Source organism: Chamaea fasciata, unplaced genomic scaffold (genome assembly GCF_029207755.1).
Source record: "Chamaea fasciata isolate MVZ Bird 193981 ecotype frontalis unplaced genomic scaffold, bChaFas1.0.hap1 SCAF_3, whole genome shotgun sequence".
Taxonomy (NCBI): Eukaryota; Metazoa; Chordata; class Aves; order Passeriformes; family Sylviidae; genus Chamaea; species Chamaea fasciata.
This window is the reverse complement of record NW_027094088.1, coordinates 7,350-26,592: the sequence shown is the minus strand read 5'-3', so window position 1 is coordinate 26,592 and position 19,243 is coordinate 7,350. Positions and strand designations below refer to the sequence as shown.

Here is a 19,243-nt window from a genome sequence, read left to right as displayed (position 1 = left end):
CGCTGCCACGTCACCTTGTCTGCTCTTTACCCAGGCAGACCCTGCGACGCCGGCGTTGGCCTCTGAGCGCAGCTGAAGCGCGGGGCCGAGGACACAGGCAAGCTTAGGAGACGGTGAGTAGCAGAATTGTCGGGTTTTGGGTGATGGGCTGCTAAGATCACGCATTCATGTTTGGTTTTCTTTGTTGTAGCTGACTAAGAGACAACAGCCCGGCGACAGCAGGAGTTTCCCTGAGGGAGAGGCGGCCTTCTTTGGCACCCGGCGTGGATTCTCATCCCCAGACGTCCAAGAGATAAGTGGAGGGTTCAGAGCCACAGAGGGGATGAAAGTGGAGTGCTGGGTCAGGACTTGTCAGGAGGGGTTTTTGAGTCAGGTGTGGAGATAGGGATGTCCAAGATGTGCCAATTGAGAGTACAGGTGTACCAGCCCGACCCCACCCCTACCCCAGACCCGAAGGAGTAGCCCTAAAGACATGCCCGTTTCCCTGAGTGCAGGTACAGGCAGGAGCCCTTATGCAGGACAATGCCAGAAGGCCTGGCTGCGAGGTGCAGGGCTCTAAAGAAGTTGGGTTTAGAAGGGGGGAGGTGTAGCCACACACACAGAGGCTGAGGTAAAGGACTCAAGGACTAGAGGACACACGGTGAAACTCAGGGGAGCGGGCTAGGATACAAGTCAGAGTACAGGTGTAGCGGCCCTCACAGCACTGCTACCAGCACACTTCCCCTGAGAGCAGGTGCAGGCAGCAGCCCTAGTGCAGGAACACACCAGAAGCTCTGACCTGTGCAGACACAGTCAGGCTAGGGCCAGGCAGGAAGCGATAGTGGGGAGCAGGATCCAACAGGGCTGGGGATAACGGGGGTTTCCCGCCCCACCCACCCTGGGATTCCCTGTCTCTCCGCAGCCGGTGGAAGTGCTCCTGATTCCCTCTCGAGGCGGCGGTTGGTAAGGCTTCGTGCCTTTTGCCACCGCAAAGAGTTCGGCTCTGTCAGCCTCTGCCCTGTCTCAGGGCCACGTTTCTTAGGGTAGGCAGGGAACAACTGTGGATGTACCTGTCCTGCGTGCGGGACAGCTCTTGGGACCCTAACGGTGCAGAGCGTCCCCGGCTGCAAGGTCTAGGGCTCTGAAGAAGCAGGGTTCAGAAGGGGGGAGGTTACAGTGATACACACAGAGGCTGAGGTAAAGGACTCAAGGACTAGAGAACACACAGTGAAAATCAGGGGTACAGCCTAGGATACAAGTCAGAGTACAGGCATCCCGGCCCTCACAGCGCTGCTGCCAACACCGTTTCCCTGAGAGCAGGTGCCGGCAGCAATCCTAACGCAAGACAAGGCCAGAAGTCCTGAGAGGTGCAGGCAGTAGCCCTAAGCTAGGGCCAGGCAGGAAGTGACAGTGGTGGAGCAGAGTCCACAGGGTTGAGGTTCACCGGGGATGTCCACCCTGCATTCCTGTCCTGCTCTAACCGGGGATGCTCACAGCCCTAATGGAGGCCACGGTGGGTGGGCTCGGTGCCAGTAATGCCTCTAAGGCTTTGGCGCTGCGAGCGTCGGCCTCCGAGCTCAGCTGACGCACGCACGGGGCCCGAGGACCCGGTGCTGCTTAAGAGACGGTGAGTAGCAGAGCTGCTGGGTTTTGGCTGATGTGCGGCTAAGATTATGCTTTGATATTTGATTTTCTTTATCGTAGCTGACTAGGAGACAGCAGCCCAGTGACGGGAGGAATTTTCCTGAGGCAGAGGCGGCCTTCTTTGGACCTGGCAGGGATTTGCCTCCCTGGATGCCTGAGAGATAAGTGGAGGGCTGTGGCTCACAGAGGGGATGAAAGCAGGATGCCAGGGCAGGGATCACCGGGAGGGGTTTTTTAAGTCAGATTTGGAGTTGGGGGCACCAAGATGTGACCCCTTAGGCTACGTGAAGGGAAAGTCTCATTTTTCATGTCAGTGCTGAGGTGTGCAGGGCAGAGCAGTCCTGGTGTGTGTTGTGTCACTTGTCTGTTGTGCACTCTGTCTGTTTGGTGTCTTGTCTTTTCCTTTAGTCCTTTCAGGGGCCTGTCCAAACCCCTGGCATCAGTCTTAGCATTTCTGATCTCTGTGCTCCTCAGCCGGGTGCCTTTGTCTCAGCTGCTCGGACACTCATCAGAATCCATCTCTCTTCACAAGCATCCGGTCCGATGCCTTTTCAGGTCTTGTTCTGAGCTGTACTGACAGCCGTGCACCGCCCTGATCCATTCCGGCGGGTTAGGTCTTGTGAGAATGCAAAGACAGGTGGAGGATTCTGACCGTAGGATTCTCGGGCATCCATCTCTGCGTCTCTTGGGATAAGTCATCCCGATGGCATCTTGTTCCTGCAGGGTTCTCTGAGCCTGGCCAGCTCACCTTCCATCTTACCTCGGTCATCTCATTCCGAGTTCTCTGGACCCTCAGGGTCATTCTTCTTGCCAGAGTTTTCTGTCCCTGTTGCGTCCCCTCGTTTGTCCTGTGCTGTGTCACGGGTGTTGGTGTGTGTTTGGCCCGGAGCTGCTCTGCCTTGCTGCTCAGTCTGGGTGTAGGGGTACGAGGGTAATAGTCCTGGGGGCTTGAAATTTGTGATGTGGGGTGTGGTTAGACTGTAGAGGGTATTCCTAGATTGCCACAAGATGTCTGGAGCTGTCAAGGTATCCTGCAGCACTCTGACTGTTGTCCTGACTTTGTTTCAGATGCGGAGAGATGAAATCCGTGGCAGAGCCCCCCATCCTGGGTGAGGGGCTCCCCTGAGAAGATCGATCGCTATTCAAGGTGAGAGTCACACATTTCACATTTATTGGCACTCCAGTGCAGGCCACCTGCGTTTACAGCTTCAAACAGGTGAGTCCCTTGGTAACCCCCCTGGGCAGCAGCTGGAGCCTGCTCCGGGCTGGGCTGAGGGAGCAAACACTTGTGGCTGACACAGCTCCACACTGAGGGTGCTTGGGAAAACACCTGCCTTGTCCTGGAATTTTTTTTTTTGAGCTTTTGACAAGGTTTTAATCATCACCTTGGTAAAAATAAATGGTAAGGACTGAAAACATGAGAGGCTGGCAGGTTATACGCACGAAAGACAACTTTTTTTTTCTTAAATATTTGTGCAGCCTATATCTTAATTTTGAGACTCTTTTTTGGTCAACTTTATTGTAAAAACCCCTTATTTTCAAGTTAGCTGCTTCAATAATGAATTTGTTTTACAAATAGCCGCTAATGTCCGAAGGTTAAAGCACTAACACCAACATCCCACCTCTTTTATTTTTGCAGCAAAATTTTATCTTTACTAAACTTGAAACTTGATGTTTTTGCAGGTAGTAAGTTAAAGAAGGTGTTTATCTGCCCATCACTGATAGTCAGGGTCATGAAGAAATTGCTCTAGTGTTCTAAAATAAATGCAGATTTTTAGGCCTCTCCCATTCTCTCTGACTAGCAACATGTGAATTGATTTTTGATCTCCTTTCTGTTGGTGTCTGTGGGTTTTAAGCTGCATGGAGAAGGTGTCTGTGGACATGGCACCCAGGGAATGGTGCTGGGAAGGGCAGGATGGAAAGGAGCTGCTCAGGAATCCAGAGCAGCAGTGGAGTGGGAGCTGGTGCTGCTGCCTCAGTCACACCCTCCTGGACAGTCTGTGCAGTGATAATATTCCTACTTTCCTTCCTGAACCTGGGGTTGGAGGAGAACACGAGTCTTGGCATTGATGGAAAGGGGAACTCGAGGGAAAAACTGCTGTTTGTGTCCTTAGAGAGCAGTGGGAAGAGCCTGGGAGAAATCCTGGCTGGCTGAGGGATCCTTGTGTCCCCTCGGGAATAAATCCCTGCGTCTCCTCAGCCCTGCTGGTTTGCAGTAGAGTTTGGGCACCTTTCGCTGCAGCTGTGGTTCTTAATAACTGGAAGTCCAGGGATTCTGGGCGATTCCCATAAGTTCTCCTGTTTTGTAGGAGCTGCACGGTGAGGTCAGCATTCTGAGGGAGGCCCTGGCACAGCTGCCAAGGGCAAGGAACGTGGAGCATCCCGGGGCTTCTCCCACCCGAGTTTCTCCCGGAGCGTGCTGCGTGTCGTGCCGGATGTTTAACCCGGGTTTGGGGTGTTCTCCTGCAGTCCCAGCTCTGACTGCTGCCCCCGAGCCCCGGCCTTGCTCTGTCCCAGCACTGAACCTGGCAGGTGGGTGTGCTTTTCCAGCCCTTGAATCCCACGGGCAATCCCAGATTCCCGGAGCTCCCCGAGGCACAGCCTGGCCTCCCTCCCTGGGAGCTGCACCTCAGTCTGCCTGGACCAAGGCCATCCTGTTTGAGACTTTATTCCTGTTGCTTTTCCTCTTGCAGGTAGTTGGCGAAAAGGAGAGAGCCAGTAGGAAGTGAAGCCACTGGAAGGCCTTATCCCAGTCCAAGGTTGGATGGGAGTAACTGGACCTGTTGAATTCCCACTTCCCTTTAAATCAGTGCAGAGGAAGCAGATTTTAAATCATCATTCCATGAACTTTCACCAACTTCATGACTCTTGCAAAAGTTTTCAATGTTAGAAATTCCTGAGCTTGTTTTCCAGGCAGGCTTGGATTTGGATGTTATTCCTTCCTTTTAATTGAAGGAATAACTCTGATTTTCTCTCTGATTTTAGTAAGGGAATATTTATTTATTCCAATTTTCCATCCTAATTGGAATTTTTGTACCTTGTAGAGCACATTTCTAAGGAAATTTACCCAATTAATGTTGGTAAATCAGCAATTGTCCAGCACCATCTCCACAAAATTCTGTGATTTCCCAAGAAAACTTTGAAGTATTTATTTGCCACGATTCGTCTCTTTGTAAAGTTCAATTTACTGCATTTTTAATTACATAAATGCCATTAAAACCTGAATCCAGGCCTAGCTGCTGTTCCTTGGACACAAGGGGCTGGTTCTTTCCTACCTTGGCACATTTGGATGTTTGTCCAAAATGAGCTTCCCACTAAAATAGAATTTGTTTCCAAGCAGAAGTGGGAATTGTCTAGAAAACCTTCTGTTCTGGGGGGCACTGGGTTTGTTTCCCTTATTGCTGCATAATTGAGGAAAGCCATGGCGCTTTTTTAGGCAGTGGCAGGAGGTGAGAGCTGCGTTTATTTAATTTTGTCTTTTATTTTTTGTTATTTTTGTATTTTTGTGCTCTTTTGTTGTGGTTTTTCATGTTGCGTTTTGTGGTTTTTCAAAGACTTTTTCTTCAGTTTTTTAATTTTTATTTTTTTTCTTTAGCTATTTATTTACTTGTTAAAACTACTTTTCGTTTTTTATTTTAATTTTTTGTTTAAATTTTTTTTCCACTTTTTTGTTACTTTGAAATTTTTTTCTTTTGGTATTTTAATTTTATTTATTATTTTCTATAGTTTTGGTTTATTTTTTCATGTTTTCTTTGTTCCTTTTTTTTTTTCCCCATACTCTTTCTTCCCCCGGGCGCCTGGGGGTTTGGCTGTTGGCAAGAAAGATGAGAAATGACCTCGGTGCCCGCTGGACGTCGGGATGTCATAGAGAGCGCAGTTGGCAAAAGCTCCGTATTTTCTGCTCCATAAAACTCCTGAAGGGAGAAAGCTGTGACCACCGTGGTGCCGTTTTTTCCTTCCCAGCCCCGACCAGGTCTCCTCCTACCCGTGCACAGTGTTACCAGCAGCAGCCTGCTGTCCAGGCTGTCGAGGCGTATTTCAGAGGGAGCAATAAAAACAAAGTAGACGTTTTATTTTGTAACTCTCCGACCCTGCTTGTTTATTAGCAAAGAAATCCAAAACAAAGCGAACAAAAAAAGAAAACCCCCAAAATAAAATCCCCCGCAACCCACCAAAAAAACCCCATACAGATAGAGAAAATATGCCCATATTATCTAAATAAAGATTAAAACTTTACCCCTTAGAAAACCAGGCTCATTTAATTCAAATTAATTGTGTTTCTGATGTGTTAGGTTCATGAATTCATCTAGTGTAAAATATCGTTTAAAATATAAACAAACGAATTAAAAAAATAATGAAAAAGAAAAATAACAAAAAGTATAGGATATGAAAAATAATATCAATAAAAATACACAATATATTATTACTTACTACACGTTTTATAAATATATTTAATATACATAATATAAACATCTATAATGTACATAATCATATTTAAATGAAATGTATTATTATTTATAACATTACATAATAAATAAATTATTTTATATATAACTTTCTATATTTAATATCTATAATAAATATAATAGTATAATAAACATAATACATGATGTATAATGTACATAATATAAAAGATGAATTGTAATGATGAATGTAAATATCAGAATCACAAAGATAAAAAATATTGAAATAGAGCCTGAACGAAAGGCTGTTTTGTTTCGGTCTGGTTGCTGGCAGGGCTCTCGCAGGTGTGCTCGGGGGTCTTTTGGGCCATTTATTCCGGAGGCTGTTCGCAAGGGCATTCCTGGGCACGTTCGTTTATGGCTCCGCTCCGCGCCGCCGTGCGGCAGTGCTGCCACCCTGTGGGCAGAGAGCGGTAGTGCAGCTGTCCCCCGTGCCCGTCCCTCATGATCTGTGAGGCAATGCTGCCACCCTGTGGGCAAAGAGCGGTAGTGCAGCTGTCCCTCCCGCCCGTCCCGCCTGATCTGTGCGGCAATGCTGCCACCGCGTGGGCAAACAGCGGTAGTGCAGCTGTCCCCCGTGCCCGTCCCTCATGATCTGTGAGGCAATGCTGCCACCCTGTGGGCATACAGCGGTACTGCAGCTGCCCCCCCCCGCCCGTCCCGCCTGATCTGTGTGGCAATGCTGCCACCCTGTGGGCAAAGAGCGGTAGTGCAGCTGTCCCCCCCCGCCCGTCCCCGACGCCCGTGGCAGCCCCGCACTGTGAGCTCGGGGGCGGCGCTGCCGCCCGCCCGCCCGCAGCTCGGGGCCGAAAGGGAGGGAAAAAGGCAAGGAGCCCGGGCGCGTGGCAGCCGGCTGCCTGCGCGCGCCACCCGGACCCCGGAGCCGTCCGGGCGCGATTTTCCGCGGCGTTTGCGGGTGTGCGGACACGGGATGGGGGCGCAGCGGCGCCGCGGGCTGCAGTCCATTCAGTCAGGCGCTTGTGGGAGGAGCCGAGGGGGCATTTTAGTGGGTTCCACTACCAAGATGGCGGCGAGACGCGAGGCGCCCGACCTTCCAAAAAGGGCGGCCAAAAGGGCGGGAAAAATAAGGACCCTATAGGCGTTTAGCCAGACGCCTGCACAAAAACCCCGACTACGGCGCCGCCCGGGCGCAATTTTCCGCGGCGTTTCCAGGTGTAGGGACACCGGTCGTGTGCTCAGCCGCGCCGCGCTTGCGTTCGGATTCGCGGATTTAGTCAGGCGTCTGTGTAAACACCTGGCGGAGGCCTATGCCGAGCCGCAAAGAACATGGCGGCCGGGACGGAAGTGGCCTCAGCCGCAACAAAGATGGCGGCAAGGAAAAGCGGAAGTCACGCGACGCCCCTCACACAATGGCGCCCAGGCGCGAGGCGCCCGACCTTCCAAAAAGGGCGGCCAAAAGGGCGCGAAAAATTAAGGACCCTATAGGCGTTTAGCCAGATGCCTGCACGAAACCCCGACTACGGCGCCGCCCGGGCGCAATTTTCCGCGGCGTCTCCAGGTGTGGGGACACGGGCCGTGTGCTCAGCCGCGCCGCGCTTGCTTTTAAATTCGTGGATTTATTCAGGCGTCTGTGTAAACACCTGCCGGGGGCCTATGCCGAGCCGCCAAGAACATGGCGGCCGGGACGGAAGTGGCCTCAGCCGCAGCCAAGATGGCGGCGAGCAAAAGCGGAAGTCACGCGACGCCCCTCACAAAATGGCGCCCAGGCGCGAGGCGCCCGACCTTCCAAAAAGGGCGGCCAAAAGGGCGCGAAAAAATAAGGACCCTATAGGCGTTTAGCCAGATGCCTGCACGAAACCCCGACTACGGCGCCGCCCCGGGCGCAATTTTCCGCGGCGTCTCCAGGTGTGGGGACACGGGCCGTGTGCTCAGCCGCGCCGCGCTTGCGTTCGGATTCGCGGATTTAGTCAGGCGTCTGTGTAAACACCTGCCGGGGGCCTTAGAGGTGCCGCAAAAAAGATGCCGGCGGGACCGGAAGTGGCCTCAGACGCAACCATGATGGCGGCAAGGAAGGGCGGAAGGCTCGTGGGGCTCGTCGCGGCCGAAAATCGCCGAGTGCAGCTCACACCCTGCAATGGCAAAAGCTGTTTTATTAAAACTCAGCCGAGAATTTTTCTCTTATTTCCAGGTCACAGGATATACTGAGGCTGAGAGGGATCCTAAAATCTGACTCTCAAGCGGACGGACCGTTTGAGAATCGAACTCAGCACCTTGGCATTACCCGGACTCTGCTCCAAGCAGCTGAACCAATCTCTGCATTATGGGGATGGACCTCCATAGGATGGCAACGCTTGGCCCCACTAAGGTAAGTGCAGTGCCGCCTTCTCTGCCAAAGCTGCTTCACACACCAGCCCCTGGAATGGCTCGAGGGCAGAAGTGGCTGGCAGCTCACGACAGCACAAAGCTCTTCCAGTGACGCTGATTTCCTGTCCTTTCCAGGATTTACCCAGCAGCTGCCGTAAAAGTACTCACACAAAGTCTCTTTCCGGGCGGAAAGGAGCAGGACGAGTCCTGAGGCTTCCCTTCTTCCACGGCCAAAGCTCTGCAGAGAGGCAGGGCCGGTCCCACCCGCACAGGGGCGTTTCCTGCAGGTGAGTGTTGCCGGGCCAAAATGATGGCAGCTGCTGAGGCCGGGGCTGCTTTTCTGGCCGGAGGCCTCGGTGCCCCCCCGTGCCGCCTGCAGTGTCCCTCGGGGTTTCCTGCAGGTGTCCCGGGTGCCCGGAGGCGCAGGGAGGAAGGAGGCCGGCAGCCCCAGCGGGGCCAGCAGCCCTGGGATGATGTGCAGGGGAGGAGCTGTGCCTGCGGGGCCCCGCCCGTGGCAGCGGCGGCCAAACGCAGGGCCCGGGGCCGGGCTCGGGGCTGGCACGGACACGGCCCCGGGGCTGCCGCGGCTCCTCGGCCAGGGGCTGCTCCCGCCTGGCACGGGGAGATGCTGCAGCCCGGACAGAGGCACCCACAGCCCAAGAGCTCCCCGGGGAACAGCTGGCATTGCCCGGGAACGGCGGCTCGGGCTGTCTGCAGAGGGGCTCAGACAGCAATTCCCACCTCCCGGAGCTCCCACACAGTTGCCAGGGATGTCCTGGCCACCCCAAATCCCCTCCCTTTCAGCCTGAGGACATCACCCGTCGGCAGCATTAAAGCCAAGGCGCTCCTCCCTCACAGAAATTAAATCCAGAGCAACGGCCCTCGGAGATGCCTCAAAATCAAAGGTTTGAGTGGGATGGAGTTTCGTTTGGATGAAGTCTGGACTTTTCCAGGGAGCCGGCCGGAGTGCAGAAGTGATGGAAAGCTTTTGCAGGTGGGTCCCACTGGAGGTGTGCTGAAGGCAGGGATGGGCATCCCTTGCCTGAGGGAAAGGCACTTGCAGAGGCCACTGCTGGGGCTCGGAAAGGAGCTGAGCTCCTGCAGGGAGCTGTGTCCTCCCGAGGGCACAGGGGCTGCCTCAGCACAGGCCGGCCAGTGCCTTCTCCTGCTCTGAAACATCACCTGGAGCCCGAGCTCAGGGGGGTGGCTGAATTCCAGGGAAATCTGACAGGTGACCCCCAGGGGGTGAGGGTTATAATTAACCCAATCTATGGAATAGAAACCTATCCTGTCCCCATCCTGCTGAGCTTCCTTGGAAGCTCTGCTGGTTCCTGACACGTCTGGCATTCAAGCAGCAGCTCTGCGTGGGAATATCCGTGCTCCGTGAGGCACTGTGAGGTTATTGCAGCGGGAACTGAGCAGGGAATTCGGGGCCGTGGGTATAATTCATCTAAACTAGCAAAGGTGACAGTGAACCCCAAATCTGGGCACCACACAGAGAACAATCTTTGTGCTGCCCTGTCAGCTCAAGCCCCTGGGCTGGGAAGTTTTGGGAGTCAAACATATGGAATGATAGAAGTCACAGCAACTGGTGTCACCCCGAGGGACAGTCCAAGTCCCAGACAATTCCTCTGCAATCCCCTCGGGGGGAAAACACCCTCTGTCTGCCAGGAGCCCTGACTCTGTTTCTCCTAGCAGCTGTGTTGGGCTTTAAGAACTTGAAATAACTTTGAAGCCAAAGAAATCACCTTTTCCTACTGGTTTGATTGTTGTGTTTGGTTTTTGTTTTTTTTTTTTTTTTTTCTTTCAGATGCTGGACTTGCTTCTGTGGATGTGTGCTGAGCTCTGGCTGCAGGGGACTGTCAGGCCTGAATGGCTGTGAGTCTGTGTTCTTCTCGCTGGGGAAGCGGAAATAATTATTAATTAGACTGCAGAAATGTTTTCAGAAACCTTTCCCCTTTCCTGCCCTTTGCTGGTGGATCTTCTCTTTCTGCCTTTGACTTTACAAAGCTGTTCCCTGATGTCATTTCCCCTGCCTGAATTCCTTGCAGCTCCTAGCTGGGAAAAACTGGGATGATGTCCTGGGGATGTTCTTAGGGGAGGACAGAGGTGAGATTTTTGCCTGTATTTTTCTAATGTTTTCTAAAATTTCAGGGAGCTGCTGCTGCTGCTGCACAAGTGGAGCCTTGTCAGCGAAGACCTGCATCTGCAGGAGGCCCCGCAGGCCCTGGCTGGGAAGTGCCAAAACAAAGGAGTGATCAGTAAGTGCTGAACTGCTTCCAGGAGGGCGTATTTTGTTGCAGCCGTTACAGACCAACAGTCCAAGTGAGGCCAACTGCTCTGGAAACAGTACTAATGCCTTCTGCCAGCCTGATGGAGCTTGAGGGAGGAGGAAAGGAAATGACAAGGCATTTTTCAGGTCTTCCTTGGGGTGAATTCTAAGCTTAGCACAATTGGGAAGCTTTGAGGAAACACAGTTTAAAAAGGGGAAGAGCTGTAAAATGAAACTTAGTTGCCAATCTCATGTCAGGTTCTGAAAAATGGTCTTCTTGAATCAAATCTCAGAAGAAATAAGCGGTGCCTGGAGGCTCTGTGCTCGAAGGTTTGAATGATTCTGAGTGTGGATGGGGATCTGAAAGTCACGTGTAAGTAAAACCAAGAAACACATCAAGCAAGCAAAACTGCAATAGTTGACTTTTCTTGTTGTCATCGTTTTGGAAGAAAGGAAAAATATGGGGCGAGAGGTGAGAGCAGGATCTGCAAAATCTCGGAGTTCTCCGCGTCTCCCTGAGGCTGAAGCCGTGTTTGCTGTCAACGATGGCAGAGTGGAAGATGCTAAAGACTGAAAACTTGGGGTTTTCCCCCTGAATCCCAAGGCTCTGTCAGCAGCTGTGCCCTGTCTATCTCTTCAAGGAGTTTCCGGGTTTAGGAAGGCTTTTCCGTTCTTCCGCATTTCTCTAGAACTCCACTCCAAAAGAACGGTGCTGTGTCCGTGTGGTGTTGGTGACTTTGTGTGAGTTGCTTTATTAAAGCCAATCGTTGGTAAGGGTTCTGAGCCTGCCTTGGAGAGCCCTTGGAGGTGGCAGCTCTTCTTTAATTTCCCTTGGTTCCTTTCATGCCTTTCAGTGATTCCTGCGAGGTGCACTGCAGTCTGCCTGAAGCCAGCACATCCTGTCCGTGTTTGACCTTGACTCCTGTTGTTTTTCCTCTTGCAGGTAGTTGGCAAAAAGAGGAGAGAGCCAGTAGGAAGTGAAGCCCCTGGAAGGCCTCATCCCAGTCCAAGGTTCCCACTTTTCTCTCTGACTCCTGGGTAATTACCTGGCCAGAACTGGACACAGACTGTCCATTTGATTTCCTGCCTTTTCCAAGAAATCCTTGCTGTCAGCCGGAGTGTGTTCCTGGTCTCCTCCTCCTCGTCGTCCTCCTCCTCCTCCTCCTCCTCCTCCTCTTTTTGCCAAGGTGAATTTTGGTTATTGCAGGAATTGTGGCTCTTTTGTTCCACTGAAACTTGCCAACTCTGCTGAGGGTTTCCGGTGTCAAATCCAAGTAAGATTGGAGTTTCTTTGCATTGTTACTCCCACAAAATAGAGGGATTATTCGGTCCATTCCTATGGGATAGGAGTGGCTTGACCTTTTTAATTCTCCCTTCCCTTGAAAATCAGAGCAGAGGCAGCAGATTTGAAATCGTCGTTCCACGAACCCCACCGGTTTCCTGGCTGTCGGGAAAGTTTTCCACGTTAGAAATTGCTGAGCTTGTCTCTCAGGCAAGCTGGGATGTAGGTGTTATTCCTTCCTTTTATTTGATGGTTTTCCTCTCTCTGATTTTAGGAAGGGAACGTTTCTAGCCAGTGCCAATTTTCCATCCGAACTGGAAGTTTTGGACGTGGTGGGGCACATTTCCAAGGAAAGGGACCCAATTCACGTTAGTAAATGAGGAATTGTTCAGCACCGTGTCCACAGAGTTTTGGGAATTCCCAGGAAAACTTGCCAAGTGTTTGTTTAATTGCCGGGATTCATCTCTCTGTCAAGTTCAATTCGCTGCGTTTTCAGTTCCATGAATGCCATTAAAAGCTGAATGCCGGCCTGATTGCTGTTCCTTGGACACACGGGGCTGGTTCTTTCCTGCCTTGCCGAGGGCAGAGCTGCTTGTGTTGAATTTTGGGTTGGGCTTAGGGGAAGCGAACGGAAAAACCCCCCCAAATAAAGCCCCCACGACCCCCCGGCCCCCCCAGCAGACATACAGCAGACAGGGAGAAAGAGAAAATCCGCCAATGGGATTGGAATGGAGATGGGAATTGGACCCCTTAGGAAACCAGGCTCCTTGAATTCTAATGACCTGTGTTTGTGATGTGTTAGGGGAAGGAATTCGTCTGGTTTGAACCATCATTTCAAATGTGACCAAATAAACACGGATTGAAGAAAACGACAGGATTTGGGGGCATTTTTCTGGATTATAGGGGAATTTCTTTGGGGATTTTTGGGGGCAGTTTGTGGGAGTGTGGAGGTATATTTGTGGATTTTTGGAGGCTTTTTTGGGGAGATGTTGGGGGGGTTTTGCGGGATTTTTGGGCGGATATTTGGGGGATTTTTTGGAGCATTTTTGGGGGGATTTTGGGGGATGTTTAGGGAATTTTGGGGGCATTTTGGTGGCACTTTTGGGGGGGATCTTTATGGATTTTAGGGGGATTATTCGGGGGGTTTTTGGGGTGATTTTGTGGGGTTCTGGAGGTACAATTGTGGAATTTTGGGTGGATTTTTCGGGGAGATTTTTGTGGAATTTTGGGGGGATTTTGGGAGATTTTGGGGAATTTTGGGCGGATTTTAGAGGCGTTTTTGGGGAGATTTTTGGGGGGATTTTTAGGAGGATTTTTGGAGGATATTTGGGGGATTTTTGGGGGGATTTTGCGATATTTTTTGTGGAGTTTTTGATTATTTTGGGGGGATTTTTTGGAGGATATTTGGGGAATTTTGCAGGAAGTTTTGGGAGTATTTTTGGGAGGATATTTTCGGGGATTTTTGGAGGGATTTTTTTGGATTTTGGGGGAATTTTGGGAAGCATTTTTGGGGCGATTTTGCAGGAATTTTTGGGGGATTTTTGGAGGACATTTGGGGGATTTTGCAGGAATTTTTGGGAGAATTTTTGGAGGACATTTGGGGGATTTTGCAGGAATTTTTGGGGCATTTTGGGGGATGTTTGAAAGAATTTTGGGGGGCATTTTGGCGGGATTTTGGGGGGGAATTTTATGGACTTTCAGGGGAGTTTTTCGGGGATTTTGGGGGGGATTTTGGGGGGGATTTGGGGGATTGTGGAGGTACATTTGTTGATTTTGGGTGGACTTTTCGGGGAGATTTTTTGGGGATTTTTGGGGGGCATTTTTGCAGAATATTTGGGGAATTTGGGGAGATTTTGGGGGGATTTTGGTGGCATTTTTGGGGGGATTTTTAGGAGGATGTTTGGAGGATATTTGGGGAAATTTGCAGGAATTTTTGGGGGCATTTTGGGGGAGTTTTGGGGAATTTGGGGGGAATGTTGGGGGGATTTGGAGGGATTTTTGGGAGGATTTATTCGGGGATTTTTAGAGGTGTTTTGGGGGAATTTTGGGGAATTTGGGGGGAGATTTTTAGGGGGATTTTCAGGAATTTTTTGGGAGGATTTTTGGAGGTGTTTTGATTGGATTTTTGGGGCGAATTTGAGGATATTTTTGGCGGTTCCGGGGGGGGTGTTTTTCGGGGATTTTCCCGTGGATTTTGGGGAGGATTTTGGGGGGATTTTTGGGGGATTCAGGGGGAATTTTGGGTGGGATTTTTTTTTATTTTTGGAGGATATTTTGCGGCATGTTTGGGGAATTTGGGGGGGATTTTTTGGGGATGTTTGAGGGGATTTTTGGGAGGATATTTTCGGGGATTTTTGGAGGGATTTTTTTTGGATTTGGGGGAATTTTTGGGAGCATTTTTGGGGTGTTTTTAGGGGTTTTTTGGAAGGATTTTTTGTGGATATTTGGGGAATTTTGCAGGAATTTTTGGGAGGATTTTTGAGGAGGTTTTTGTGGGGATTTCCTGGATTTTGGGGTGGATTTCTGGGAGGAAATTTTGGGGAATTTCGGGGGGGTTTTTGGGGAATTTTTGAGAGGATTTTTGGGGCGATTTTGCGGGATATTTTTGGGGATTTTTGGGAGGATTTTTGGGCGGATATTTGGGGGATTTTTTGGAGCATTTTTGGGGGGATTTTGGGGGATGTTTAGGGAATTTTGGGGGCATTTTGGTGGCATTTTTGGGGGGGATCTTTATGGATTTTAGGGGGATTATTCGGGGGGTTTTTGGGGTGATTTTGTGGGGTTCTGGAGGTACAATTGTGGAATTTTGGGTGGAATTTTCGGGGAGATTTTTGTGGAATTTTAGGGGGATTTTGGGAGATTTTGGGGAATTTTGGGGGGATTTTAGAGGCGTTTTTGGGGAGATTTTTTGGGGGATTTTTAGGAGGATTTTTGGAGGATATTTGGGGGATTTTTGGGGGGATTTTGCGATATTTTTTGTGGAGTTTTTGATTATTTTGGGGGGATTTTTTGGAGGATATTTGGGGAATTTTGCAGGAAGTTTTGGGAGTATTTTTGGGAGGATATTTTCGGGGATTTTTGGAGGGATTTTTTTGGATTTTGGGGGAATTTTGGGAAGCATTTTTGGGGCGATTTTGCAGGAATTTTTGGGGGATTTTTGGAGGACATTTGGGGGATTTTGCAGGAATTTTTGGGGGATTTTTGGAGGACATTTGGGGGATTTTGCAGGAATTTTTGGGGGATTTTTGGAGGACATTTGGGGGATTTTGCAGGAATTTTTGGGAGAATTTTTGGAGGACATTTGGGGGATTTTGCAGGAATTTTTGGGGGATTTTGGGGGATGTTTGAAAGAATTTTGGGGGGCATTTTGGCGGGATTTTGGGGGGGAATTTTATGGACTTTCGGGGGAGTTTTTCGGGGATTTTGGGGGGGATTTTGGGGGGGATTTGGGGGATTGTGGAGGTACATTTGTTGATTTTGGGTGGACTTTTCGGGGAGATTTTTTGGGGATTTTTGGGGGGCATTTTTGCAGAATATTTGGGGGATTTGGGGAGATTTTGGGGGGATTTTGGTGGCATTTTTGGGGGGATTTTTAGGAGGATGTTTGGAGGATATTTGGGGAAATTTGCAGGAATTTTTGGGGGCATTTTGGGGGAGTTTTGGGGAATTTGGGGGGAATGTTGGGGGGATTTGGAGGGATTTTGGGGAGGATTTTTTCGGGGATTTTTGGGAGGATTTTTAGAGGTGTTTTGGGGGAATTTTGGGGAATTTGGGGGGAGATTTTGAGGGGGATTTTCAGGAATTTTTTGGGAGGATTTTTGGGGGATTTTGATTGGATTTTTGGGGCGAATTTGAGGATGTTTTTGGCGGTTCCGGGGGGGTGTTTTTCGGGGATTTTCCCGTGGATTTTGGGGAGGATTTTGGGGGGATTTTTGGGGGATTCAGGGGGAATTTTGGGGGGGATTTTTTTTTATTTTTGGAGGATATTTTGCGGCATGTTTGGGGAATTTGGGGGGGATTTTTTGGGGATGTTTGAGGGGATTTTTGGGAGGATATTTTCGGGGATTTTTGGAGGGATTTTTTTTGGATTTGGGGGAATTTTTGGGAGCATTTTTGGGGTGTTTTTAGGGGTTTTTTGGAAGGATTTTTTGTGGATATTTGGGGAATTTTGCAGGAATTTTTGGGAGGATTTTTGAGGAGGTTTTTGTGGGGATTTCCTGGATTTTGGGGTGGATTTCTGGGAGGAAATTTTGGGGAATTTCGGGGGGGGTTTTGGGGAATTTTTGAGAGGATTTTTGGGAGGATTTTGCGGGATATTTGGGGGATTTTTTGGAGCATTTTTGGGGGGATTTTGGGGGATGTTTAGGGAATTTTGGGGGCATTTTGGTGGCATTTTTGGGGGGGATCTTTATGGATTTTAGGGGGATTATTCGGGGGGTTTTTGGGGTGATTTTGTGGGGTTCTGGAGGTACAATTGTGGAATTTTGGGTGGATTTTTCGGGGAGATTTTTGTGGAATTTTGGGGGGATTTTGGGAGATTTTGGGGAATTTTGGGCGGATTTTAGAGGCGTTTTTGGGGAGATTTTTTGGGGGATTTTTAGGAGGATTTTTGGAGGATATTTGGGGGATTTTTGGGGGGATTTTGCGATATTTTTTGTGGAGTTTTTGATTATTTTGGGGGGATTTTTTGGAGGATATTTGGGGAATTTTGCAGGAAGTTTTGGGAGTATTTTTGGGAGGATATTTTGGGGGATTTTTGGAGGGATTTTTTTGGATTTTGGGGGAATTTTGGGAAGCATTTTTGGGGCGATTTTGCAGGAATTTTTGGGGGATTTTTGGAGGACATTTGGGGGATTTTGCAGGAATTTTTGGGAGAATTTTTGGAGGACATTTGGGGGGATTTTGCAGGAATTTTTGGGGGATTTTGGGGGATGTTTGAAAGAATTTTGGGGGGCATTTTGGCGGGATTTTGGGGGGGAATTTTATGGACTTTCGGGGGAGTTTTTCGGGGATTTTGGGGGGGATTTTGGGGGGGATTTGGGGGATTGTGGAGGTACATTTGTTGATTTTGGGTGGACTTTTCGGGGAGATTTTTTGGGGATTTTTGGGGGGCATTTTTGCAGAATATTTGGGGGATTTGGGGAGATTTTGGGGGGATTTTGGTGGCATTTTTGGGGGGATTTTTAGGAGGATGTTTGGAGGATATTTGGGGAAATTTGCAGGAATTTTTGGGGGCATTTTGGGGGAGTTTTGGGGAATTTGGGGGGAATGTTGGGAGGATTTGGAGGGATTTTTGGGAGGATTTATTCGGGGATTTTTGGGAGGATTTTTAGAGGTGTTTTGGGGGAATTTTGGGGAATTTGGGGGGAGATTTTGAGGGGGATTTTCAGGAATTTTTTGGGAGGATTTTTGGGGGATTTTGATTGGATTTTTGGGGCGAATTTGAGGATGTTTTTGGCGGTTCCGGGGGGGTGTTTTTCGGGGATTTTCCCGTGGATTTTGGGGAGGATTTTGGGGGGATTTTTGGGGGATTCAGGGGGAATTTTGGGTGGGATTTTTTTTTATTTTTGGAGGATATTTTGCGGCATGTTTGGGGAATTTGGGGGGGGATTTTTTTGGGGATTTTGGAGGGGATTTTTGGGAGGATATTTTCGGGGATTTTTGGAGGGATTTTTTTTGGATTTGGGGGGAATTTTTGGGAGCATTTTTGGGGTGTTTTTAGGGGTTTTTTGGAAGGATTTTTTGTGGATATTTGGGGAATTTTGCAGGAATTTTTGGGAGGATTTTTGAGGAGGTTTTTGTGGGGATTTCCTGGATTTTGGGGTGGATTTCTGGGAGGAAATTTTGGGGAATTTCGGGGGGGTTTTTGGGGAATTTTTGAGAGGATTTTTGGGAGGATTTTGCGGGATATTTGGGGGATTTTTTGGAGCATTTTTGGGGGCATTTTGGGGGATGTTTAGGGAATTTTGGGGGCATTTTGGTGGCATTTTTGGGGGGGATCTTTATGGATTTTAGGGGGATTATTCGGGGGGTTTTTGGGGTGATTTTGTGGGGTTCTGGAGGTACAATTGTGGAATTTTGGGTGGAATTTTCGGGGAGATTTTTGTGGAATTTTGGGGGGATTTTGGGAGATTTTGGGGAATTTTGGGCGGATTTTAGAGGCGTTTTTGGGGAGATTTTTTGGGGGATTTTTAGGAGGATTTTTGGAGGATATTTGGGGGATTTTTGGGGGGATTTTGCGATATTTTTTGTGGAGTTTTTGATTATTTTGGGGGGATTTTTTGGAGGATATTTGGGGAATTTTGCAGGAAGTTTTGGGAGTATTTTTGGGAGGATATTTTCGGGGATTTTTGGAGGGATTTTTTTGGATTTTGGGGGAATTTTGGGGAGCATTTTGGAGCGATTTTGCAGGAATTTTTGGGGGATTTTTGGAGGACATTTGGGGGATTTTGCAGGAATTTTTGGGGGATTTTTGGAGGACATTTGGGGGATTTTGCAGGAATTTTTGGGAGAATTTTTGGAGGACATTTGGGGGATTTTGCAGGAATTTTTGGGGGATTTTGGGGGATGTTTGAAAGAATTTTGGGGGGCATTTTGGCGGGATTTTGGGGGGGAATTTTATGGACTTTCGGGGGAGTTTTTCGGGGATTTTGGGGGGGATTTTGGGGGGGATTTGGGGGATTGTGGAGGTACATTTGTTCATTTTGGGTGGACTTTTCGGGGAGATTTTTTGGGGATTTTTGGGGGGCATTTTTGCAGAATATTTGGGGGATTTGGGGAGATTTTGGGGGGATTTTGGTGGCATTTTTGGGGGGATTTTTAGGAGGATGTTTGGAGGATATTTGGGGAAATTTGCAGGAATTTTTGGGGGCATTTTGGGGGAGTTTTGGGGAATTTGGGGGGAATGTTGGGGGGATTTGGAGGGATTTTTGGGAGGATTTTTTCGGGGATTTTGGGAGGATTTTTAGAGGTGTTTTGGGGGAATTTTGGGGAATTTGGGGGGAGATTTTTAGGGGGATTTTCAGGAATTTTTTGGGAGGATTTTTGGGGGATTTTGATTGGATTTTTGGGGCGAATTTGAGGATGTTTTTGGCGGTTCCGGGGGGGTGTTTTTCGGGGATTTTCCCGTGGATTTTGGGGAGGATTTTGGGGGGATTTTTGGGGGATTCAGGGGGAATTTTGGGTGGGATTTTTTTTTATTTTTGGAGGATATTTTGCGGCATGTTTGGGGAATTTGGGGGGGATTTTTTGGGGATGTTTGAGGGGATTTTTGGGAGG

General features: G+C 49.2%; 1 long non-coding RNA gene across 1 annotated transcript; it reads left to right on the top strand.

The window, feature by feature from the left end:
• The first annotated feature begins 2,682 nt into the window (after window positions 1-2,682).
• Window positions 2,683-4,339, top strand: LOC136287557 (uncharacterized). Its single transcript, XR_010720170.1, has 3 exons — window positions 2,683-2,770; window positions 3,933-4,155; window positions 4,317-4,339. It is a non-coding gene; the product is annotated as an uncharacterized lncRNA (long non-coding RNA).
• The last annotated feature ends 14,904 nt before the right edge of the window (window positions 4,340-19,243 follow it).